General features: G+C 40.2%; 1 protein-coding gene and 1 long non-coding RNA gene across 20 annotated transcripts in view; one reads left to right on the forward strand and one right to left on the reverse strand.

Annotated features, from left to right (window-relative positions):
* cdh13 (cadherin 13, H-cadherin (heart)) overlaps positions 1-26,682 on the reverse strand; it is an 813,941-nt gene that overhangs the window by 141,007 nt on the left and 646,252 nt on the right. The gene's annotated exons all lie outside the window — the stretch shown is intronic.
* The window catches only part of LOC138745099 (uncharacterized), a 29,412-nt gene that overhangs the window by 1,719 nt on the left and 1,011 nt on the right, over positions 1-26,682 (forward strand). Inside the window, exons 2-6 of one of the 5 annotated variants that reach the window (XR_011346024.1) lie at positions 949-2,045; positions 4,195-4,288; positions 9,243-9,515; positions 20,714-20,913; positions 22,658-22,854. This is a non-coding gene — a long non-coding RNA (uncharacterized lncRNA). Of the gene's footprint in view, positions 1-948; positions 2,046-4,194; positions 4,289-9,242; positions 9,516-11,528; positions 11,615-11,735; positions 11,967-20,713; positions 20,914-22,657; positions 22,855-26,682 lie in introns of those variants that run through there. The other 4 variants (XR_011346022.1, XR_011346025.1, XR_011346023.1 and 1 more) reach the window with 4 other exon arrangements.

Raw genomic sequence — 26,682 nt, forward strand, 5'->3', positions numbered from 1 at the left:
GGCTTTGCTCTTAGCAGCTGTTTGAATAAAGTTGTGTGAAACACAATGGTGTCGCCCATTGAGAAGGGAGCATGCATGAAATACTTAACACCTCCAAGGAGTCCTCCAAGTTATGGCACTATCTGGAGGGCAGCCAGAAATGGACAATTACCAGAGTTGATACTAGTGACATCATGTCCTGTGAATGAGTGAAAGAGAACCTAGATTGGACATCACTTGTTTGAGATTTGAATTCATGCAGGGCTAGATGGCAGCACCAGGTATCCATAAACAGCAGATGCTAAGACAAATTGTAGACCAACAAAATAATTCACAGGGGAGCCAAACATAATCCACAAGTAATAAATGTCATAATTACTGTAATCATTATTCAAGAAAGATGGAGCTAGTGATAAATTACAAACATATTTTGGTAAACAAAAGTCCAATCTGAAATTTATCGTTTACAACGACTTTCTGGTTGCTGCAGCACAAGACATTATCCCAATTCTTAAACGGATGGTGTACAAAGCAGCATGGAGCTAACACATAGCCAGAGGATCACTCAGTAATATCATTTTCAATTGTTAGTTGGTTCAACATGTACACATAAATATTATTATAGAACTGATAGCTGCAGGAACCATGCAGAATATTCCAGTGAAAGTCTGGATGATTTGTTAAAAAAAACAGATATATTTGATATAACTATCTATAAATTACGGCTATTTAAAAGAATGCTTTACACACTCTCCACATTGCTGGAAGCCAGTTGGAATGGTCGGTTTCACAGGCAATTTATTTTACTTTTGCAATTGAATTTCAATCTTGGTCTGTGTTATTCTAATCTTTGAGAAGAGCACCTGAATTTTCTTTGCAGAATTATGGGAAATAAATTGAAATTGAAATGGCAGTTCTCAACCTGGAAGAGTATCATGAAATTAATCCTGGATTTCCACCTTTTTGCAGGCTGACCACAGTAAACTTGAAAACACTTCATCCACAATTACACATCCTTGAGGCAGGCTGTTAAAAAAATAATGATTTAAAAGCATAATGGAAGCATGGACAAGTATGCTGGAAAAATGTGAGAATAAATGACAATCACAACAGAAGTTGTTCAGGGGAACGTAAAGAATGATTTTGTCATCCTTTTCAATATGGTGACTATCTGCTGGATGCAGGGTAAATGGAGAATCGATTCACTGCATGGAACGGAATATATATTTCTATCAAAGTCTCAACACTTTCTAGTCCTGTTGATTAGTACTTTTATGTTTCCAAGAGTCACAACTAAGGAAAAAATACATTTTTTTTTACAGTATTTTATATTTGTTCTCTTTGTTTGAACAATTATCAAAGAAAAAATCACATCTACTTTTGGTGAAAACTTGTCTTGAACTTGAGGGGAAACACAAAGGAAGGTTATTATTATCCATCACTGTTGAAAGGAAATCATAAAAATCTTGTACTTGCCAAGATTCAAGATTCCTTTATCGTCATGTAATGGTGCACTACATGTAATATTACACGGAATTGTCTTCTGCCTGCTGTAAGGCAGACAAAGAGTTGCCATTAGTGTCAGCTGGTGCCCTTCACAGTGCAAGTAAAAGAGAGTCCCTTCAGATTTACCGTGACTGTGGATTCACCTCCAGTACTCCTGCAGCCTCTGCAGCTACACAGACTGCAACCCAACATCCAACTTCAGCAACTGAGGCCCTTTCTTGTTCTCAGCGCCTTCTTGGATCCTGGACCCTATATCTGCTTCCCATGAGCCTGCTCCAGCAGCCTGCAGACCGTGTGGTCCCCTGAATGCAAGTTGCCCACAGCCTGCATGGGTTCCTCAGCCACTGAACCCCTCACTGGTCCACTGTTGTGTTCATCGTCCCTGTAGGGTCATCTCCTCTGCTTCTCCTCAATTGGGGCGGAGGAGAGGTGGGGGTATTCTTCCAATTTCAAGACACCTATCTGTTGATAATTAATGCATCAGAACCGCCTGTGATCAAAAACTTTTCATATCTATCAACTCAGTAGGCACAACGGCTTTTCGCTAAATGGACCTCAAGGTGAGAAAAAATATCCCACAGTCAAGCCATTGAAAATCAAATAAAATTGTGGCATGTGTTTCCCACCCAGAATCTCTTACGCTAAAATGTTTCATGGCCATTTTTCATTGAATTGCAAGCATACCAAGCAGAAGTAATCCATGCTTTGTTAAGATCACTGGAGAAGCCCCAATTCATCTCTGTGAAGAAAATGAATGAAAAGGGTGACAACACAAAACCTGCCAGAAATCCAGTCACTTAAACATTCATTAGAATGCAATTTATCTTGGTCAGGTTGCCTGGATTTCAAGGTCAGCAGTGGAAAAATGTTGCTTGTGCAGACCTGGAAGAAAGCAGCCCACAAACATCTGGCAATTTATTTCCTTCAGTCCTCTGTCAAATTTTTAATCAGTTCTGATGTCAGCTCGCTGACCTCTCTTTAACTTTTATGCTTTTTACAGAGCCACTTTGTGCTGGGATATTTGTGGCTTTTTTATGCCACACTTGCTGTGTAAAAAGCACTGACACAGAATTGGGGGTGGGGGGGGGATCATTCCAGTCCTGGCTTCTTTCCACAGCAGGTGCAGTAATAGCACTGGAACGCTGACTGTGTAAAAGGGGCGATCTGCCATTCCAGCACCATGATGGGAATAGATGTGCTTGTGTACCGTATGTTTTTAGTGTATTTACCAGTAAATATTTGAAACATGAAAACATGCAAGTAGGAAAACAGGAAAAATCTTTTTAATAATAACCCTGCTGTCCCACTCTCTCCCTGTGGGCCACTCATGGAGAGGGGTGAGGGCCCAGCACCAACCCGGCAAGGTGTTATTCCCAGTTCATCACTAATTTGACACTAGATCTGCCAGATTGAACAGCAATTATACAGCAATGTTAAAAGGCAGAGTTGATCTGGCTGACAGCGAGTAGTTCCCTAGGGAACACCTGACAGCAGACACTTGGGGTTCAGTCTATCTCGGATGTCTATGCATATTCCCATAAATGCACAAGTCTGAAATGAGCTGGTGGTGAAATAGTGATGTGTCCTCGACTAGACTCAGAGAGTCTTTCAAAATAGGACGATCATTCATGAATAAGATAAAAAGTATGCATCAAAGGGTACTGAATCTGGAACTCTACAGAGGGTGTGAATGCTCATTTACTTTAAAGGGGCCCTAAATAGTGCTGGCTGGGGCACATGGTGAGGGGGAAGTGTGACTGTGGTGTTTCCCCCCCCCCCACACCTCCACAACTCCCTGAGAGAGTTTCTGATGCTGACCCATTCATCAAGGTATGAGCAAAAAAGAGGCAGATGGGAGGAGAGGCAGGGGGAGGAGCACAGGCCCATTGGCAAGTGGTCATGTGGATAGGATAGGGGAAGGAGTGAAGAAGAGAAAAAAGCTGGGAAGTACTTGGGGGAGGGGATGGCTCTCAAAGTGGAGAGGGAAGGGTGGGGAGCTGGAGAAAAGGAATCAGAGGGACAAGGAAAGAGGGAGACAGGGGAGAGACCAAACTAAAAGCAGTCAGTGTTAAGGCCATCAGGTTGTAGAGTGCACTGAATGGCATTTTCTTGCCTATTGTCGACAATAAAAAAGGTGCTAAATTAAGTATGGAAAAACCATATTAATCAGGAAGAAAGCATGCCACAACGTTAAGAATATGAATTTCCTTTATGCAAAGGTGTTTGGAAGAAAAATGTTTCTGGAGGTTTGTATGAGTCAAATAGCCTGTAATTTTAACAGCTGAATTTAGTAAACCTGTTGATAATGGATTTTTTTTTTTGCAGTCAATTAGTTTTCTGTCCACATTATTTTTTAAATATACTTTAATTTTCCCCTTCATGCCTTATTTAACTCAGAATTTAAACATCCTTTTTCAATTTACCTTTGATTCCTCAACCGTGCAACCAGGCTCTTTCCAAATCATCCTCTGTAAGCAGATGCATTATTCTTTTCTCATTGCTCCAGAAAAAGGATTTTGAAATATAACTTAACAGATTCAAAAAAGCATTCTTAACCCAATTGAGTAGTTGGCTGCAATTTTCAATGTTCCACTTTAGTAATTTGATACCCATACAAACTACAGCAAAGGGGTTATATACTAAACCTTCATACATCACTGACAGCCTCAACTGAAAAACAGTGTCTAATTCAGTGTATCTTTTTTTTAGGAAGGAAGTATGTTAAGACCTTGAAGAGGAAGTAAAGGAAAATTACAAGCGTTATATCAAGGCTGAGAGTCTTCAGCTATTGGAAGAATTTAGAGTGAGATTGTTCACTTTTATTCAAAGTTGGTTAAAATGAAATTTAAGAAAAAAACTGAAAACTAAAGTAATTGAGAGTCACATAGCGGAATCAGACCAATTGGACTGACCACATTTACACTGATTAGTTGGGACCCTTGCAATAATTAATCCTATCTTCCATCTCTCCAGCCATGTCTTCTATGTCAAGATGACCCAAGTGCTAGATGAATTTTGGTGCTGTTAATGAAAAGGTTTTGGCTGCAAAACCCAAGTGTTCGAGCTCAAAACAGCTCGATGGAACTTCAAAGATTTCCAAAGATGAGAACATGGTTTGGACATCTTTGCTTGTGAAGTTCAAATGCATAGTGGGAGAACCTGTAGCTTAGCCACTTTGGTTCAATTGAGTACCTCTTCCAAGTTTTGCATGTGGACTACTCTCCATGAAATCTTACACTTAACCAGTAATCTTACATTTTCTAGTAAAAACACAAAAATGTGGTGGAACTCAGCAGGTCAGGCAGCACTCATACAAGGTAAAAATATATATGTTTCAGCCCAAAGCTCTTCATCAGGGTATTCAAGGAGACCAGCTGAGTTCATCCAGCATTTCTGAGTTTTGACTACAATCGCAATGTCTATAGACTTTCATGTTTCACTCCATCTTACAGTTCCTCATTGCTTTTACTGCACTCTGCATTTCAAACACAAATGAATTGTTATATGGTTATATGAATAACCTAAAAAGGATATTTTGAGTATTTTTTATTGAATTAAAGTGTTTATGCTTGAGAGCACTGAGATACAGTGAAAAAAAAACTGCATATTAACCAGACAATCGACAGTACAACAGTTGTGCAAAAAAAAGAGGTCCAGAGGATAGTGTTAGAATAAATCGAAAGTGCAAGGTATTGTGCAGATATAGCTTCTCTTCCCTTTTCTCTTTGGAGCGAAGAAGGATGAGAGTGACTTAATAGAGGTCATGAGAGGCATAGATAAGTGGATAGTCAGCACTTTTTTCACAGGGAGGGAGTAGCAAGTACCAGAGGACATCTGTACAATGTGAAGGGAGGAAAATTTAGGGGAGACGTCATGGATATTTTATTTTGTGCAGAGATGTTATGAGTGCCTGGAGTGCCGTGCCAGGGGTGGCTGAAACAATAGGAGCTTTTAAGAGTCTCTTAGACAAGCACATGGTTGAAAGAAAAATGAGAGGTACGATTTAGGAAGGGCTTGCCTTTTTTTGTTTTTGGGTATATTTCAGTCGGGACAACATAATGGGCTGAAGGGTCTGTACTGTGCTGTAATTTTCTATGTTCTATGTTAAACCCACTTATAGGCCATAAAAAACATTTCACAGAAAGTTAATGATTTTACTATGCACAACTCTTTTCTGGTGTTTTCAGATGAAGTGAACCTCAAGGAAAGAGTATCATTGATAAAAAAGATGTTTATTCTCTACAGATAATTGCAAAATAGAAAAGAAAATGACCATCTGTCCAGATATTTACACACAGTCAAATAACAAAATAAGGCATAGGGATCCAAATCAAACTGGACCCAACTCCAGATTATTTCAATCCAATCAAGCTTAAAGATAGTTGAGGGAGAAATAATTATTTTACTATTTACCAGAAAGAACAAATGGTCATGACTTTGAAGTAATGATATAAATGCTTTTAAAATCACAAAAGGAGATGTATTAAGTGAGCTAACTGAACACAAAGTGGATAAAATGTCTGCTCCAGATGGATAGCACCTATACATTTTGCAAGAAAGTAAGGAAACAGAAGATGTGTGTGTGTGTGTGTGTGTGTGTGAGAGAGAGGTTTTTTTATATATACGTGCGCGTGTATATGAATGTGTGTGTGTGTGTGTGTGTGTGTGTGTGTATGTGTGTGTGTATATTATACACATACATAAAAATAAATAAATATATTAAACTATTATACATTAAACAAATACACACATAGGCATCTTCGCTCTGTGGAAAATGGAACAAAGTCCATCATCCTCCATCTCGAGGGATAGCTATGACCCATGTATATCTATGTACACAGCATATATAGATATACTGTAGACAGATGTAGATATAGTCATGATCAGCCAATGTTTTGAGCTGAAATCTTTCATCAACTAAGTTAAGCTGAGCGACATGACATATATAAAGGTGGAAAGAAACTGGGCGAGGGACCCAGGAGTGATAGGAGTATAGGATGGAAGATATGGCAGGTGGAGAGACATTGGAGGGACAAATAGAGAGAGAAAACCACAAAGATGGGGAAAGAAGAGTTTGCGTGTGTGTGTGAGAGAGAGAGAGAGAGAGAAAGACATGAATACAGACAAATAGTGAGTACAGGAATAGGTAAAGAAGAGATGGGAACAGTGGAGTCACATGGGGGCATTTGACAGAATATAACTCAAAGGCACTTGATAAAATTGAAGTCAACTGGTGTCAAAGAAAGAATATTTCATTTATCTGTGGTTGTTGAAGGCCAATCATTCCAGTATCACATTATCACTGCATAGAGTTCCTCTGGGCAGTGTCCTAGGCCTGGACATTTTGAGCTGCTTCATCATTGAAATATCTTCTATAAAAAGGTTAACTATGGGAATATTTACACATGATTGCACAATATTCAATGCCATTTCAAACTCCAACAGAGGAAGACACCCTTCCCTGAATTAGCATCAACTTGATAATATTCTGATAAAAAGCTGCTAAATGAGGAGTAAAACTTCACATCACAGAAATGACAGGCAAAGACCATCACCAACACTTGAGCTTTAATGGTGTTAGCATTGTTGAAGATCACCACTGACTAGAAACCCAATTGGACCAGCCAAATTAACAACTGGTGACAAGAGTAGGTTAGAGACTGGTTACCTTCAAGTGAGTGACTCATAGTTCCGGAGCATAGCTTTTCCCATTTTTCATTTTTTATCTTTATGTTTAGATCTTGTTCCCATTTTTGTTTGGATTTACAGCTTATTTCCTCGTTCTCTTTCTCTTGCAGCTTGATGTACATGTTTGTTATAAATCTTTTAATTATCATTGTGTCTGTAATCACATATTCAAAGCTGCTTCCTCCTGGTAACCTCAGCCTACTTCCCAATTTGTCCTTCAAGTAGGTTTTCAGTGGTATGAAAACATTGTACCGAGAGTTATACCATATCTGTACTTCATCCGGAACTATGAGAAATAGAATAAACACGAGGTTACGCATGATACAATATAATTGGTTACACAGGCTATATATCATGCCTCAAATGATAAATAAATGGGACCCAACAGTATCAGACAGATGTTTTCGCTGTAAGAAGGAAACGGGAACAACAGTACATGCAATTTGGGCATGTGAGAAAGTGGAAAAGTTTTGGGAAGATCTAAATCAGGTATTAAATAAAATCACAAAAAGCAACATACAAAAAAAATCCAGAGATCTTTCTTCTAAGTAATATAAGAAGTAAAGAACTAGGCCTCAATTTAGATGAAGCACAAAAAAGATTTATTATGATAGCCTTATCTGTTGCAAAAAAATGTATGTCAACCTGGAAATCAGAAGAGATCCTGAGAGTACAGCAATGGTACATAGAAATGAATAAATGTATTCCATTGGAAAAAATAACATATAATTTAAGAAATAACATCACAGTATTCAAACTAATTTGGGAACCGTACACAGAACACAACAGAGAGGGCCTAGCGTGGACCTCCACCCCCTAAAATGACAGAATGAGAAGAAAACGAAATGAACTGACCCAGTATGTAACAGTAGATGACACAATTTTCTTGTTTATTCTCACTGTGTGATGACATTGTTTAATGGGTTTATTGTATTGTATACGTTGAATGTTTAGTGGGTAGGGAAGGGGGTGGGAAGGAGGGAGGGAAGGGAGGGGGGAAAAAGGGGAGAAAATGACACTGTGTATATTCAAGAGGGAAATGTTTGTGTGCATTTTGGTTAATATGGTTCATAGTGAGAAAAATTTAAAAAATTAATAAAAAAAGTGAGTGACTCAACTCTTGAAACCTCAAGGCTGTTCCCCATTTACAGAGTGCAAATCAAGAGCATTTGTCTTGATGAGTAGAACACCAATATTATTTAAGAACCTCAATAATATGAAGAGCAAATCAGCCTGCTTGATAAGAACCACATCATCTGCCCAAAACATGCATTCCCTTCAACCCCTGGTGCATCAAATTTCAGACTGCTCTTATTTGCCAGGCCAGTCTGAAATTATCTCTCAAACACTAAATGTGCAAACAAGGACAATGGCAACTTAAACTTAGATGTACAGCACAGTAACAGGCCCTTCCAACCCATGAACCCGTTCGCCCACTTACATCCAATTGACCTATAACGCCGGTGCGTTTTGAATTGTTAAAGGAAACTCCAGGACTCGGAGGAAACCCACACAGATACAGGGAGAATGTAGAAACTCCTTATAGACAGCACCAGATTCAAACCCCAGTCACTGGCAGTAACCGCTACTTTAACCGTGCCACCCTATGAAGCCTGGTTGCTGGTGGTATAACAGAGTTGCGCTAACCACTACTCTAACTGTGCAGCCCCTCATGGGAAATTTCACTTGTGGATTTCCCTCCAAGCTGCACTCTATCCTGATTATATCACTGGTTCTTCAGCATCTCCACGCCTATTTCCTGAAACTTCCTTTGCAATAACACTGTGAATCAGAAGTGCTCTATCAATTCAAGAGGGTGCCTCACCACCACCACCTCGCGGATATTTAAGGATGGGCAATAAACATTGTCTTTGCCAGTGATGCCCAGAAGCTGAAAATGAAACCAAAACTCAATTGTTTATTAAACGTTCTCAGTTAGAAACTTGATAACTCTAAGGTTCTTCCTCAGCCATGAAAGAAAATAACATTTGAAGTCATTAATTTCTGTTTCTATGCATAAGAAATTAGAAAGCCCTGGACTGATGGAAAGGTTTCTGATCTTTTCTAAGGATTTATTTAAAAGTACCGTTGATTTATTCGATGAAAGAAGGTTCAATTTTTCTTCAAGGCATTGTTCAGATATTTGCTGATCAAATGAAAGACAACGTCAGCATCAGTGTGGACTTTTGAATTCTGAATACGAATGTTAATAATGATAAAGAGCTTCCAAAGCAACACTGAAGTTAATGCAGAGAAAATAATACAGGTTCACAATTTGATACGGTGAAATGAAGATAAATGGAGACTGCAGATGCAAGCCCTAGTCTAAGAATAATCAAAATGTAAGTCTAATCCAAACTCAATTCTAAATATTACATTACTTCACTGGAAAGACAGATACAATACAATAGATAATGATAGGTACATCATATTTCTGACTGAATAAAGCTAACATAAGTATCAAGTAATAAAAGCAGGAAATGGAAAGAGAAAGTACACCAGGCCGCAAGCATCTGAGCAGCGAGAAATGAGTTAACATTTCTGATGAAATTCTGATTTCCTCTGAAGAACTATTATTCTCCAGGTTCAATGGTTAGTCAAAGTCTTTATAGATACTAGAAAGTCTTTAATGGTAGTACAGGGTACAACATTGTAAATGAAGCAGAAAGGGAGGAAACTGGTGACATCATGGAGAAAATAATTAGAACAATACCCAACAAATGAAGGACATGTTGTAAACCATCGTCCAATTCACAAGTTAGATCGATCCAAAGATAAATCCAAGGATGTCAACTGTAATACAATATTTCTGCTGAATTATTTGCATATGATGAAATTTCTCCAACAAAGCACCCCGTATATTTCAAGTCCTTTTAAATTGAACATAATGAGTAATGATTCAACAAGCAGAAAGTGTATTCAAATTTGGAAACACTCACATTTCAAAAGCTACTCTGTTTCTCAAAGCAAGTATAGTCAATGAAGCACTCTTTACTTCAATTTACCTTTGAGCATCATAGGTTTGTAAAGGGACAATTACTGTCAGTTCTGGGAGTGGGTTCAATGGTGCTTACATGGTGCCCAGGAGGAAGATGGGAGAATGCTAAAAATCCCTCTGAATGTAACAGTTTTGTTAAATTTTGTTTCCCACCCAGCAACTAGCTAAATGAAGGGTTTCAGCAGACAGGAAATTGCAGAAGGAACTCGGCAATTAGGTCAGCATAGATGATTTGTAATGGTTAGTCAACGTTATGGGTCTAGATCCTTTATCAAGAAGAGCTTAGTATGGCAGGAGGTAAAATCAAAGGCAGGTAGTCCACAAGACTACAAAAAAAAATCTCTAAGAATTGAATAAAGTTGGGAAGACAGTTTGATATCAGAGAGAGAAAGGGAAAGGTCAATCACCTCAATAATGCAAGAGCAGGTCATGGTCACTGTCTGGATGGAGAAGGGCAGCATGGTTAGTGTAGCAGTTAGCGTGATGCTATTACTGTGCCACCAACCCAGGTTCAAATCCAGCACTGTCTGTAAGGTGTTTGTACATTCTCCTTGTGTCTGGGTGGGTTTTCCCTGGGTGCTCCAGTTTCCACCCACCCTCCAAAGATGTACAGGGTTGCAGGTTAATTTGGATGTATTTGAGTGGCATGGGTTTAAATGGCTGGAATCAGTTTATACCGTGCTGTAAATAAAATTGAATTACAAGGCAGGCAGAAGATATTTAAATTTACATTGAAATTTAGAACTACAGCATGGTAAAAGGCCCTTCTCTGCCACCCAAATCAACCTATTAACCTACAAACCCGTATGTTTTTGGAGGGTGAGAGGAAATCAGAGTTCCCGGAGGAAAACTATGAAAACACAGAGAGAATGTACAGACAGTACCAGATTCAATCCTGGCTCACTGGCACTGTATTATTTAATTCGGTATCATGATTGGCGCAGACGTGGTGGGATGAAGGACCTAGTTCTGCATTGTGTATGTCCTATGCTCTATATTCAAAAAAGAGATCAAGGGAAAAATGGATTTTTAAATATTAAGGGAATCAAAAACTACGGGGTTTGCGGGGAGTGGAGCTGAGAGAGATCAGCATTTCTGTTCTATTTTCAGATTCCAGCCTCAGTCGTCCTACTTGTTTTCCATCAGTAAAGTTGCTGACTTGTTCACAGAACAAACTCTTAAACTAAATGTTACTTCAGCACTGTCCACTTCAACAGACAACAGAAGTTTGATCAGAAAGTGATAAAGTCGTGTAACATAAAAACAAGTCATTCAGTCCGCCACATCTCTGGCAATCCTCACGCCTATCTAGAATTCCACTTGCCTGCATTAATTTCCTATCCCTCTTTGCTGTCAGGTACCTGTCCAGGTGTTTCTGAAATGCTGCTCTGTTCTTGCCTCCACCACCTCCTCTAGTGGCTCATTCCAGATACCAACTACTCAGTAAGTGTTTTTTAGACAATCCCCATAATCATAAACAGCCACTAACTACTTAACCGATATATGGCTCTTCTAATTTTACATAAACCTCCATCATGTAACCTCTCAGTCTCTTTCACTCCAGGGAATCCTGATGACTCAAGACTTCCAATCTTGGCAACATCTCTGTGGATGTTCTCAGCATGCTCTTAACTTTCCTGGAGAATGATGACCTAAACGGCACACTACAGGTCATCAAAGGATACTGCTACAATGCTGAAGCATTTTTCTATCGTATCCCTTGAACCCTCACGTCATAAGCTATACATAACTCATCTTGATCATGCTTTGATCTCAATGATTTGATCTCAGCTGCTTCCTGTGGTCTTCTACAGCTTCATGACTGAGGAAATAAATTTCTTCTCATGGAAAACACTGTCCAGAAACCTGCAGTATCATTATTTGGGAGGAGTAAAACACAAAGTCTGCAGACACAGTGATTGAAGTAAAAACATAGAAATGCTGGAGAAACTCAGCAATTCAAACAGCAGAGTTTATATCGCAAAAATAAAGACAGACTCTATAACCGACATTTCAGGCTTCAGCCCTTCATCGAGGTATAAGCAAAATGTAAACAGGCTCCTGAATAAAGTGGTGGGGGTCAGGGCAGGGGGAGGAGCACAGGCCCCAGGCAAGAAGGGAGGGAGGGCACAACAATAAAATGGGAAAGGAGCTGTGTGAAAGGAGCAGGAAGGGGCTGGATAGCTAGGGGAAAAGAGACACAAGAATAGGGAACAGAGGGAGAACAAGGAGTTGTCCAGCAGAAAATGGAGAAGTTGATGTTGAAGAGTGCCAAGATTAAATATTAGATCTTGGTCCTCTAATTTACAAGAGACCTTGGTTTGGCAGTGCATGTGGCCATGGATGGACACGTCGGTGTGGGAGTGGGGCGCAGAATGAAATTATTTGGCCCTGAACAGTGAGGCCTCAGAAATACATATTTTTAGAATTGTATAGTACATTACAGACCCTTGGGATCATCTCAAAAGGTTTATACATATTTTTTATTTTAAATGATATCCTTATGTATATATGTGATTATTATGTATTGCGTGTGCACGTTTGTACATCATGATCCAGAAAAATGCTGTTTTGTCACATATATTGTGGCCTTGGGTGAAGGTGTTTGCTGAACTCTATCAGTGTCTCTCATGATCCTACATACATGCACCTCCATTTTCACCTCTCATCCTCTGTCATTTCAAAGAGAGAAACCCTAGCTCTGACAACTTGGCTTCATACGACAGGCCACATCATGACAAATCTCCTCTGCACCCTCTCTAAAGCTTCTACATCCTTTCTATAATGTAGTCACCAGAACTGAATACAATGCTCTAAGTGTGGTCTAAAGTTGCAACATTGCCTCATGGCTCTCAAACAGAGAAGAGAAGTTTCCACTTTCCAAAATTAGCCTGCACAAAGTTATTTATTTCAAGTTGTGAGATATCTTAGACCCCAAGACCCTTCTGACCTCCACACTGTTACAGGTCCTGCCATTAATTATGTACTGTACTCTGCCTTAAGTTTGACCTTCTAAAGTGCATCACTTCAAACTCTTCCAGATTGAACTCCATCTCGTACTTGGAACGCACATCAGCAGAACAAAAAGAAAATTTAAAAAAACTGCACAAGGGTTCTGAAATGAGTCTCTGATTGAATTTGTTGAGGGGTCTGATGATGGAAGGGTGGCAGCTGTTCCTGAACCTGGTGGTGCAAGTCTTGTGGCATCTATACCTCTTTTCTGATGGCAGCAATGAGATCAGAGCGTGTGCTGGGTGGCGAGGGTCTTTGATGATTGCTTCTGCTCTCTGATGGCAGCGTTCCCTGTAGATGGACTCAATAGTGGGGAGAGATTTGCCTGTGATGTCCTAGGCTGTTCCACTACCTTTTGGAGAGCTTTACACTCAGGGGTATTGGTGTTTCCATACCAGACCATGATGCAGCCAGTCAGCACACTTTCCACCACACCTCAACGTGCCAGAGATTCTGTTGTCATACCAAACCTCTGCAAACACCTGAGGAAGTAGAGGTGCTGATGTGCTTTCTTCACGATGCCATTGGTGTGTTGGGTCCAGGAAAGATCCTCCGAGATAGTGACTCCCAAGAACTTAAATTTGCTCATCCTCTCCACCTCTGATCCCCTAATGATCACTGGATTGTAAACCTCTGCTTTCCTTTCCTGAAGTCAGCAATTAGCTCCCTAGTTTTGGTGACGTTGAGTGCAAGGTTGTTATAAGATGCACCATTCAGCCAAGTTTTCAATCTCCACCCTGTAGGCTGACTCATCCCCTTCCTTTATACATCCCACGACCATGGTATTGTTGGCAAATTTGTAGATTCTGTTATTGTCGTTCCAAGCTACACAGTCATAGCTGTAAAGTGAGTAGAGCAGGGAACTAAGAACACAGCCCTGTGGTCCTCTGGTACTGATGGAGATTGTGGAGGAGATGTTCTCACCAATCCTCACTGATTGTGGTCTGGAGGTGAGAAAATCCAGGATCCAATTACACAGTGGGGTGTTTACTCCCAGGTCTGGGAGTTTGCTGATTTGTTTTGAGGGGATGATGATGTTAAGTGCCGAAATGCAGTCGATAAAGAGCATCCTGATGTATGGATCTTTGCTGTCCAGGTGTTCCAGGGGTTTGTGTAGAGCCAGTGAGATGACACCAGATCTACACAACCTTGTACACTATCCACCACACCTCTAACCTTCATGTCATCTTCCAACTTACTGAACCACCCCTCCTCTTCTTTATCCAAGTCATTTATAAAAATCATAAGGCAGGATTTGAAGCTATGCATTCTCATTATATAATGTTACTGTCAACACTAACAAGCTCCAGTGAAGACCAGTGTGAACCTGGGAATCAGGTTAAGTTAGAATGGAGAGAGACACAATCGGCTGCAGATGCTGTGATTGTAGTAAACACATTGAAATGCTGGAGGAACTCAGCCGGTCTTTTCAGCATCTGAAGGAGACAAAGATATGTCACCAACGTTTCGGGGCTGAGCCCTTCAAGGAAAAATCTGAAAAGGGAGAAACAGGATATATCACAGAGTCTCAGAATTCAAACAATGGGGGAGGAATCCAGAACAACAAAAGGTGTTGATTGGATATGATAAGAGAGGATGTCGATTTTTATCATGTCTGTGTGAAAGGAGACAGGAAATGGAGAGACAATGGGGGTAGAAGGGAGTGGGGTTTAACGAAAGCCAGAGAAGTCAATATTAATGCTAGATGGTTGGAGGGTGCCCAGCCAGAATATGAGGTGTTGTTCCTCCAATTTACGGGTGGTTTTTGGCAGTACATGAGACCACGGACAGAAATGCCGGCAAGGGAATGGGATGGAGAATTGAAATGGGTGGACACTGCGAGATCCACGCTATTGCGGTGGACAGAGCCGATGTGCTCAACAAAGCGATCTCCCAGCCTGTATCCAGTCTCTCCGATGTAGAGGAGACCATAGCAGGAGCACTGGATGCTGTAGATGACCCCAGAAGATTCATAAGTCAAAATGTTGTTTTACTCAGAAGGACTGTTTGTGGCCCCCAAATGGTGCTGAGGGAGGAGGTGTGTGTGCACACCATCTCCTGTGGTCACAGGGGTAGGTCCCAAGGGGAAATGATTGGTGGTGAGAGATGAGTGGACAAGGGAGTCATGGGGGAGTGATCCCTGCAGAAGGTGGAGAGGGGAGGAGAGGGGAATATGCATCTAATTGTGGGATCACATAGTGGGTGGCGGAAATGATGGAGGAGGATGTGCTGGATGCAGAGGCTGTGGGGGTGATAGGTGAGGACAAGAGAAATCCTATCCTTTTTGAGCATGGGGGTGGAAGGGGCCAGGGCAGATGTGTGGGTAATGGAGGATATGCGGATGAATGGAGAGTTGATGATGGTAGAGGGAAAGCCACGTTGTTTGAAGAAGGAAAAGATCATAAGAGAGCTGTTGGTAAAGATAAGGGCCTACAGGAAGTTAAAAGTGGGAAATCTCTAAAATGCACTTATTTTAATGCTAGGAGCATTGTAAGGAAGGTGGATGAGCAAAAGGTATGGATTGACACTTGGAAGTATGACGTGGTAGCGATTAGTGAAAACTGGTTACAGGAGGGGTGTGACTGGCAGCTAAATATTCCTGGATTTAGTTGCTTTAGGTGTGATAGAACCGGGGGTCAAGAGGGGGTGGGGTTGCACTACTTGTTAGAGAAAATATTACAGCGGTGCTTAGGTTCGTCCAGGGAGGCTATTTGGGTGGAATTGAGGAATGGGAAAGGGAAAGTTACATTATAGGGGTGTATTATAGACCACCGAATGGGGAACATGAATTAGAGGAGCAAATTAGGAGGGAGATAGCAGATATTTGTAATAAGCTCAGGGTAGTGATTGTGGAAGGTTTTAATTTTCCGAATATTGATTGGGAAACCCATTCCGTGAAAGGGCTGGATGGGTTGGAGTTTGTAAAATGTGTGCAGGATAGCTTTTTACATCAATACGTGGAGGTACCAATTAGAGAGGGAGCTGTGTTGGATTTACTGTTGGGGAATGAGATGGGTCAGGTGACAGAGGTATGTGTGGGGGAGCACTTCGGGTCCAGTGATCATGGTGACATTAGCTTCAAGGTAATTATGGAAAAGGATAGGTCTGGGCCTAGAGTTGAGGTTTTTGAGTGGGGTAACGCGAGGTTTGAGGAAAAGCAAAAGGATTTACAAGGGGTGGATTGGGACAATTTGATTTCTGGGAAGGATGTAATAGAGAAATGGAGGGTCTTTTAAAGGAGGGATTTTAAGAGTATAAAATCTTTATATACCTGTTAGGTTCAAAGGTCAGGTCAAAAGCTTGAGAGAGTCATAGTTCTCAAGGGATATTGGAAACTTGGTTTGAAAAAAGAGGGAGTACTACAATAAATATAAGAAACAGGGGAAAAAGGAGATGTTTGGGTACTATATTGAATGTTAAAAGAATCTTAAGAAAGAAATTAGAAAAGCTACAAGAAGGTATGAGGTGGCTATAGCAAGCAGGGTGAAAATAAATCCAAAGGATTTCTACAAATATGTAAATAGCAAAAGGAAAGTGAGAGATAAAATTGGTCCAATAGAGATTCAGAAAGGACAAATGTGTGTGGAGCCAAAAGAGATGGGGAGGTCTTGAACAATTTCTTTTCCTCAGTATATCCGAGGAGAAGGATATTGAACTGTGCAGGGTAAAGGAAGCAAAGGGGGTATATATGGAGACTATAGTGTTTAAGAAGGAGGTAGTACTGGAGCTTTTGAAACATATAAAGGTGGATAAGTCTCCAGGTCCTGACAGGATTTTCCCCAGGACCTTGAGAGAAGTTAGTGAGGAAATAGTGGAGGCTCTGGCGGTGATTTTTCAAATGTCATGAGAGATAGGTATAGTGCTGGAGGATTGGCGTGTTGCACATGTGGTTCCTTTGTTTAAAAAGGGTTCGAGGAGCAAGTCTAGCAATTATCGGCCTCTAAGTTTGACGTCTGTGGTAAGTATATTGATGGAAAGCATTCTTAGAGGTAGTATATATATAAGTATATGGAGGGACAGGGTCTGATCAGGGACACTCAACACGGATTTGTGCATGGAAGGTCGTGTTTGCTCAATCTTGTTGAATTTTTTGAAGAGGTGATTAGGAATGTTAATAAGGGTAGAGCAGTGGATGTGTCTATAAGGCCTCCGATAAGGTTCCGCATGGGAAGTTAGTTAGGAAGGCAAAGTCCTTGGGTATTAATTTGGAGATAGTCAAATGGATTAAACAGTGGCTGGAATGAAGGTGCCAGAGAGTAGTAGTAGATAATTGTTTGTCAGGATGGAGGCCGGTGACAAGCGGTGTACCTCAGGGTTCAGTATTGGGACCGTTGCTGTTTGTCATATATATTAATGCTCTGGAGGATGGGGCAGTAAATTGGATTAGTAAATATGCAGATGATACTAAAATAGGGGGGATTGTGGATGATGAAGAGGGTCTTCAAAGATTGCAGAGGGATTTAAACTGCTTAGAGGAGTGGGCAGAAAGATGGCAGATGGAGTTTAATGCTGAAGTGTGAGGTGCTTCATTTTGGAAAGAATAATCAAAGCAAGACATATGTGGTAAATGGGAGGGAAATGAAGAATGCAGTGGAGCAGAAAGATCTAGGAATAACGGTGCATTGTTCCCTGAAGGTAGGAGCGCATGTGGATAGGGTGGTGAAGAAGGCCTTTCGTATGCTTGCCTATATAAATCAGTGCATAGAATATAGGAGTTGGGAAGTAATGATGAAACTGTACAAGGCATTGGTGAGGCCAAATTTAGAGTACTGTGTGCAGTTCTGGTCACCGATTTATAGGAAGGATATTAACAAGATAGAGAGAGTGCAGAGAAGATTTACAAAAATGTTGCCTGGGTTTCAACATCTGGAATACAAGGAGAGATTGAGCAAATTAGGTCTTTATTCCTTGGAACGTAGAAGGCTGAGAGGGGGTTTGATAGAGATGTTTAAGATATTGAGAGGGATAAATAGAGTTGATGTGGAAAGGCTTTTCCCACTGAGAGTAGGAGAGATGGATACAAGAGGTCATGGGTTGAGAGTTGACAGGCAAATGTTTAGGAGTAACATGAGGGGGAACTTCTTTACTCAGAGTGTGGTTACTGTGTGGAATGGGCTTCTGGGAAAGGTGGTGGAGGCAGGGTCAATTTTGTAATGTAAGAAAGAGTTGGATAAGTATATGGATGGGAGGGGGATGGAGGGATATGGGCAGAGTGCTGGTAAGTGGGATTAGAGGAGGGTACTTGGATCAGTGCAGACTAGAAGGACCAAATTGGCTGTAATTGTTATATAGTCTCTGATGATCTGGCATGGAAATCTTCATCTTGGGTGCAGATGCAACAGAGACAGAGGAATTGAGAAAATTGAATGGAATCCTTACAGGGGACAGAGTGGGAAGAGGTGTAGTTGAGGTAGCTGTGGGATTTGGTGGATTTATAGAAGATGTTTGTCAAGAGTTTTTCTCCTGAGATGGAGGCAGAGAGATCGAGGAAAAGGAGAGTGTTGCTAGAGACGGACCAAGTGAATTTGAGGTCGGTCATGGTGAAAGTTGGCAGTTGGAATGGTGAAGTGAGGGATCAGGAATAAATAGACCCACAGTTTCGAGCTACAAGAATTGCAATGTTACATATTATGGAGAAATCAAGATTTGGGATTAAGTAAGGCATGGCAGATACTTTCAGAAACATGGGCAATAGGTTCTTTATAGCACCATTAAAAAAGAGGCCTGTTTTCACTGTTCCACATTCAATTTCCTACACCTCCAAAATACTTATTTAATTTATTGTGCTAATTATTAAGATTAATGGAGTCAATTAGCCTTGGAAAGAAAGCCTTATTCAAATGCAGGCCTTTTTTAAGTTTTTTAAAATCTTGCAGACTGCCTCAGGGTGATAAAGTAACACTGATCTTTTGTCCTACCCAATATGATAGATGATCTATAGTTTCCTTCAATCTCGATGAGGCTCCTGGAAATAAATTTGTGCAGGCTAATTTTGAAAAATGATAATTTCTCTCCTCTTTGAGGACCAAAAATTAGCACTTTGAAACCACAGGTTGCACATTAAGACCTCTCTCTGAACCTCAGCAGAATTATCCCACTGAATTTTATATTCATGCAACTTGCATTGAAAGAACATTCAATAGGGTAAAACATTAACCAACAAGGGGAAGATATTACAAGACCTGATTGTACCCACACCATCCACTTAAAGTAAGCATGCAGGTACAACAGATGACCCAGATGACCTTTATCACCAGAGGATTTGAATATAAAATCAGGAACTTCATGCTTCAGAGCCTTGGTTAAATCACACCTTGAAAATTGTGCGTAATTTTGGACTCCTTGTCTAAAGATGAACGTTTTTCCTCTGGATTTAACCATATAACCATATAACCACTTACAGCACAGAACAGCCCAGTTCGGACTTACTAGTCCATGCCGTAACAAATCCCCACCCTCCTAGTCCCACTGACCAGCACCCGGTCCATACCCCTCCAGTCCTCTCCTCTCCATGTAACTATCCAGTCTTTCCTTAAATGTAACCAATGATCCGGCCTCAACCACATCTGCCGGAAGCTCATTCCACATCTCCACCACCCTCTGCGTCAAGAAATTTCCCCTCATGTTCCCCTTATAATTCTCCCCTTCAACCTTAAACCATGCCCTCTAGTGTGAATCACCCCCACTATTAATTGAAAAAGCCTATCCACATTTACTCTGTCTGTCCCTTTTAAAATCTTAAACATCTCTATCAAGTCCCCCCTCAATCTTCTACACTCCAGAGAAAAAAGCCCTAGTCTGCACAACCTTTCCCTGTAACTCAAACCTTGAAATCCTGTCAACATTCTCGTGAACCTTCTCTGCACTCTGTCCATTTTGTTTATATCTTTCCCATAATTTGGTGACCAAAACTGTACACAGTACTCCAAATTTGGCCTCACCAATGCCTTGTACAATTTCATCATAACCTCCCTACTCTTGAATTCAATACTCCGATTTATGAAGGCCAACATTCCAAATGCCTTCTTCACCACACCCTCTACCTGAGTATCAGCCTTGAGGGTACTATTTACCATCACTCCTAAATCCCTTTGTTGCTCTGCACTCCTCAATAGCCTACCATTTAATGCATATGACCTATTTAGATTTGCCTTTCCAAAATGTAACACCTCACACTTATCTGTATTAAATTCCATCAGCCAATTCTCAGCCCTCACCTCCAGCCTTCCTAAATCACCTTTTAATCTACAGTAATGTTGCTCACTGTCCACAACACCACCAATCTTTGTATCATCTGCAAACTTGCTTACCCAACTCTCCACCCCTACTTCCAGATCGTTAATATATATAACAAAAAATAGTGGACTGAGGACCGATCCCTGAGGAACTCCACTAGTCACCGGCCTCCAATTGGACAAACAATTTTCTACCACTACTCTCTGACACCTCCCATCCAACCATTGCTGAATCTATTTCACTACCTCCTTATTTATACCTAATGCCTCCACCTTTTTTCCTAACCTCTTGTAGGGAACTTTGTCAAAAGTTCAACAAATGTTCATCAGACTGATTTCTGGAGACACATGAAAGATTCTTGAATCTGAAGCCAAAACAAAGTTAGCAGGAAGAACTCAATGGGTCAAGCAGCATCCGTGGGAGGCAAAGAGTGGTTGACATTTTGGATTGGAACCCTTCATCAAGACTTCATCGATAGGGTATCTTAAAGAAAGGTAAATTTCTAACAGGACTGGGGTCTACCAGCTGTGGTGATAATTTAAGGATAAGGGGTAAGCTATTTATCATTGAGAAGAAGAATTTCTTCTGCCAGTGAGAAAGGATCAAGGAATAAGGAGACATAGTAGAAACCTGGGGAAGAAATTGCAGGGGCCCTGACAGGAATGTTTGTGTAATCATTAGCCATGAAGGGGTCAGGAGTCTGGACGATGACTAATGTTGTGTATTTGTTTAAGAAAGGCAGCAAGGAATGATTAACTTAACATTAGTGATGTGCAGGAAGGTTACTGGAGGGGATTCTGAAAGATAGAATCTACTTGCATTTGGAAAATCATGGTCTGATTCAAAAGTGCATCAAGTTTATGGTGTGAAAAATAAAAAATTTAAAAAAAAATCATCCCAGAGCCCAAGAAAGGCCCCTTCATGCAATGAAAAGCCTGAGTGTAAAGGCAGAGATTCTCCATCCTTACATCAGGAGACTTACCTCCATGAATGCGCCATGGCCAGCTCCAAGGCGCTGATGGCAATCCTTCTCAGGGAAGGATCACTGGCAGAGTGCAGAGCTCAGCCAGCTCACATGAATGTACTGCTGCTGGAAGCAGCTGGCTAGGGGCAGCCACTGACTCCTCTCCCTCTATGACCTTCTCAGGGCAGGGGGCCAGTGGGAGCCATCAGGGCAGGAGCAACTGGGCAGAGCTGGCCAGCTCTGTATAAATTTATTTCGGGGAGCTCGCATTGCTGTATTAATCTGTTTCGGGGAGCTTGCGCTTGTGCATCAATCTGTTTAGGGGAGCTCGCGCTGTTTCATTAATCTGTTTCGGGGAGCTTGCGCTGCTGTATATTCAAAATGAGCAGATCAAGCAAGCAAAAGGTTCATCGGTATTCAGTGGAGTTCTTGAAGTTTGGGTTTATACCTGTTGTACACAACGAACATGCACCTTCTTGCCTATTATGCCAACTGACTTTGACAAATGAATCAATGAAAACAGGCAGTCTTGAAGCTTATTTGAGGGTAAAACATCCTAGCCATGACTATTCAAAATTGGAATATTTTAAATCACTGAAAGAGAAGTTTGAAAATGGTAGTGAAGAAGGCTTTTGGTATGCTGGCCTTTATAAATCATAGCATAAAATATAGGAGCTGGGAGGTGATGTTGAGACTGTTCAAGACATTGGTGAGGCCAAGTTTGGAGTATTGTGTGCAGTTCCGTTCTCCAAATTATAGGAAAGATAGCAATAAGGTAGAGAGGGTGCAAAGAAGATTTACTAAAATGTTGCCTGGATTATAGTATCTAGAATACAGAGAAAGATTGAATAGACTGGGTCTTTATTCATTGGAGCGTAGAAGGTTGAGGGAGGATTTGATTGAGGTACATAAAATTATGAGGGGAATAGATAGAGTAGATGTGAATAGGCTCTTCCCCTTGAGGGTAGGAGAGATTGGAATGGGGGGTCACAAGTTAAGGGTTGGGGGAAAAACTTTAGAAGTAACTTAAGAGGAAGCTTCTTCACTCAGAGAGGGGTGGCTGAGTGGAAGGACCTTCCGGAAGAGGTGGTCGCAGCAGGGTCAGTTTTGTCATTTAAGAGGAGGTTGGATGAGTACATGGATGTGAGGGGGTAGGAGGGTTATGGGCAGGGAGCAGGTAGGTGGAACTAGTGGAGTTCACTTAAATCGATGTGGACTTGAAGGGCTGATATGGTCTGTTTCCGTATTGTAATTGTTATATGGTTACGTGATAGCAAAACATGGGAAGAATCATATGATTGGGATGGAACTGATTAAACCTGCAATATCATCGTTTCTCAAAACATTTCTGCAAAAGGATGGCAAAGATGTCTGAGCAATGCCATTGATTAATAGAAGACGTGCGTCAAGATGTTGAAAAACAGCTTATTGAGAAGTTGAAATCACAAAAATTCTCAATACAACTGGATGAATCCACTGTGAGTCTGTTATTGGCATATGTGAAATATATTGATCAGGAAGTGTTTCAAGAAGAGATGTTGTTTTGTGAATCATGAGGAATAACCAGGACTGCAGATGGTATCTACAGGAAGCTCAAAAATTATTTGGATGAAAATGAAATACCAAAAGGAAATATTGAACCTTGTGCTGCTATGATGGGTAAAAAAACAGGGTGTTTAAAATTAATGAATGATGAAAATCTAAACTTACTGGTTGTGTGTTGTGTTATCCACTGAGAAAACTTAGTTGATAAGAAAGTTTCCCCTGTTCAATATGAGATGCTGCATTCTGTGATCAAGAGTGTTGGTTGAATAAGTCTGAGGTAACGAATGCTGCTACAAACATCATTGTTGACCATTTGAAAATGTTGGTTACCGACTTCAATGAACGATTTTGTGATTTAAAGCCAATAGATTTTCCCTCTTGGCTAACTCAGCCATTGCTGGTGGACTTCTTTTAAGTTCCAGTGCAATACCAAGTTATCTAAATTCCAACATGATAAATCTGTGAAAACTCTGTCAAAGTGAAAGGAACCATGATGTGGCTGTCTAACAAGATCAAAAAGGACTACCAAAACTCGACTACTTTAGCAAGGGAACTATTGATACATTTTCCATTGTCTTATTAAGCAGAATGTGGCTTCAGTGCTATTAGTGATTTGCTACAAGCTAAGAGAAAACAACTGGAAATTACAAATCATGGAGATTTAAGGTTGAAACTAACAAAATTAGTCCCTCGAATCAAAAAAATCTGCACCCAGCGTCAGGGGCAAGGGGTAATGGGTAGGATCAGTCTCGGGAGGGGTCCAGCCGGCTGTAGCCAATCGTAGTATAACCATGGTTTACCACAGATCATTTTAAATTAACAGCTAAAGCATTAAGGAATGAGTGGTTGCTTGAAAATAATGTACAATAATCACGTCACTGAAAGGCTCCATGTACTTATAACAAAAGGGCATTACTCACCACTGTAGATTTTGTTTGCATCCATCATGGGGGGAAAAAAATCATATTCTTCTGTTCTTGTTAATGTTGAGGTGACAGGAAAATGCCGCTTTCAGAAAGCTAATAGCCAAATGGCACAATTCTGATAGCAGTGGGATTTAATTGTCAAACTGCTCTTTCCCAGAAGTTGCTGCACCTTTTAACACATCAACCATAAAATGCACTGAAGCTGCACTTGGACATTTTGAAATGAACTTTGAAAAGCTTGAGCAAAAATTGAAACTGTAATGTGTTATCAACCTTTTTGTTCCACAGTGAGATGAAAGGAATGTAAAGCTACCCTTCTTCTATCAATATTAATAAGAAGTTTTGCACATTAAAATTCACGAGCAACAGAAAGTTGGGATGACAGAGCAATCTTATTATTCAGTCTCAAATTATCTCAAAGGTTTAAATTAAGAGCTCGATAAAACATTCTTTTTGTTCTTTTTTCTTTGTAAAATATTTTTATTGAGTTTAATATAAATCCTACCTATATAGCTCTATAATGAAACAAATAACAGGTCATATCATGCACATATCACAAATGTAAATCAAAACTGATCCATATTTGTTTATTTAACAATATTTCTTGAAAATAATTCTGGATAGAAACCAAGTAACTACATTAGACAATCCCTTGGTCTAAACAAAGGGTAAATTCTGTCTAATTTAATGATATGATCAATGAGAATCATAATTAAACCCACATTAACAAGTTAATCTAAAAAAAAGAAACAAAAACACCTAACACTAAATCTTATCAACCCCCCTCCCTCTCATCAAGATTACCTTGTAAAAAATGATGTAAATAAATGGATTGAATAGTGACCTTCAGAAACTAGACAGAGAATCACCAGAGCATCCAAACTTCTTAAATTTTCCAGTCAAGATAGTAATCTATGAACGGGCCCAACATCTTTTCAAATTGAAACTTTCTATCTTTAAAGTTGGATCTAATTTTCTCCAAGCTCAGATATTAATTACATCATGTAACCACTGTGTATGAGTGTAGTGAAGAGTGTCATCTTTCTGTTTCAGTAACATTTCTCGTCTGGCTGTCAACGTGATAAAAGCTAAAACTTTCTCCTATGTTGCAGACAAAGGTATATCCAGTTTGTAAAAAAAAAACAAACATGGCAATTAAAGGGCCTGGTTCTATTTTGATCTTAAATTTCGTTGATAAATTTGGAAAATGTTTTCCCCAAATCTTCCTAAATTGGTGCATTCCTAAAATATATGAATCAATGAAGCTTCCAAAATGTTACATTTTAATTTCTCACAGAATGGATTAATATCTGCATAAAAACATGATAATATGAGTTTGGACATATGCATTCTATGTACCACCATATATTGTTATAAACAATGCCTTGCACAAAATAAGGAATTGTCAATCAAGCTGAGAGCAGAGTACAACTTATTGGATTTAAGATCAGCCTCAATGGCTGGCATTAAGAATGATTGAGAACATGATTTGAATATAACATTTTCAGATGAAGATTGGAACATTCATTTTATGCTTTTTCTAAGCTTTAAATGTCCATACAAAGAGTGTAAATACATCTTTGCACAATTGGATTGTCTAACTATTAGCAACATTAACTTTTGTTTCATATGGTGATATTTTTACCCTCTTCCCCCCCCCCCCAAGTATTTTTATAAAATGCCATTCTACAACAAGTTTAAGTTGTGTATCACCCAAGGTAATCAAACAAAATTCAGATGTTTCCATGAGAGGGCATTATCAGAAACATAAGAGGTCAGGTGATCACCAAGAGCTTATTCAAAAGAGAGGATTAAGAGGTTGAATGGAGATGCATGTGAATTAGGAAGGGAATTATAGAAGATGGGCCACACTGCTGAAGGCACTTTTTGACAATTGGGATTCCCCCCAACACTCCCCCCCAATCTCAACACCCTTTTGCTACAGTATGCCAATATCCTAAGGACACACCACAGACTATAGATGCTAGAATCAAGAGCAATGTGATGGAAGCATTTAATGTGTCAAACAACATCAGTGGGAGGAAAGGAACTGTCAATGTTTTGGGTTGAAACCATTCATCAAGACTCAACAAGAACAACACCCTATATTCGGCCTGAGTGGTCCAAAACCCAATGGTATGAATATTGCTTTATACTTTCTGTTAACTTCCTAGGTGCTCCTTTCTCATCCACGCAAGTTCTCCCCTTCCTCGCCTAGTTCCATTTAATTATCACCCAACCCTAAACCTATAGGTTTTGTTATCCTCCTCTCCAGCTGGTTCCCACCCATTATTCCTCCCTTATCAACTTATCACATCATATTCCAGCATCCACAACCTCATACCTCCACTGATCACATTCCAACCCCTGTCTTTCCCCTCCCCCCACGACCCCATCTGCCTTTCTTCTCATTCGTCTCCTTTTATGTAAAAACACAGTAAATGCTGGAGGAACTCAGCTGGTCTCACGACATCCATAGAGAGTAAAGATATATTATCAATGTTTTGCACTTGAGCCCTTCTTTGAGCTAGGGTTGAGCCCTTCTTCTTACTTTGAAGAAGGGCTTAGGCCCGAAATATCAGTAATGGAGCATCATAGAATAGTGATGAGAAATAGAAATTTTTGGATGAAAGGCAACAATAATTATTTGGAGAGAAAGAGTGGCAATTCATTCAAAATAGTGCTGGTTTGAGGTTCTTTCCTCTTATTTTTATCTAATGGTTATAACCTCCCTATTACCCTGTATTCAATGGAATGTAGGAGAATGAGGAGGGATTTAATTTAAATATTTTAAATGGTGAAAGGCATGGATAGAGTAGATGTTGATA

Source organism: Narcine bancroftii, chromosome 10, assembly GCF_036971445.1.
Source record: "Narcine bancroftii isolate sNarBan1 chromosome 10, sNarBan1.hap1, whole genome shotgun sequence".
NCBI lineage: Eukaryota > Metazoa > Chordata > Chondrichthyes > Torpediniformes > Narcinidae > Narcine > Narcine bancroftii.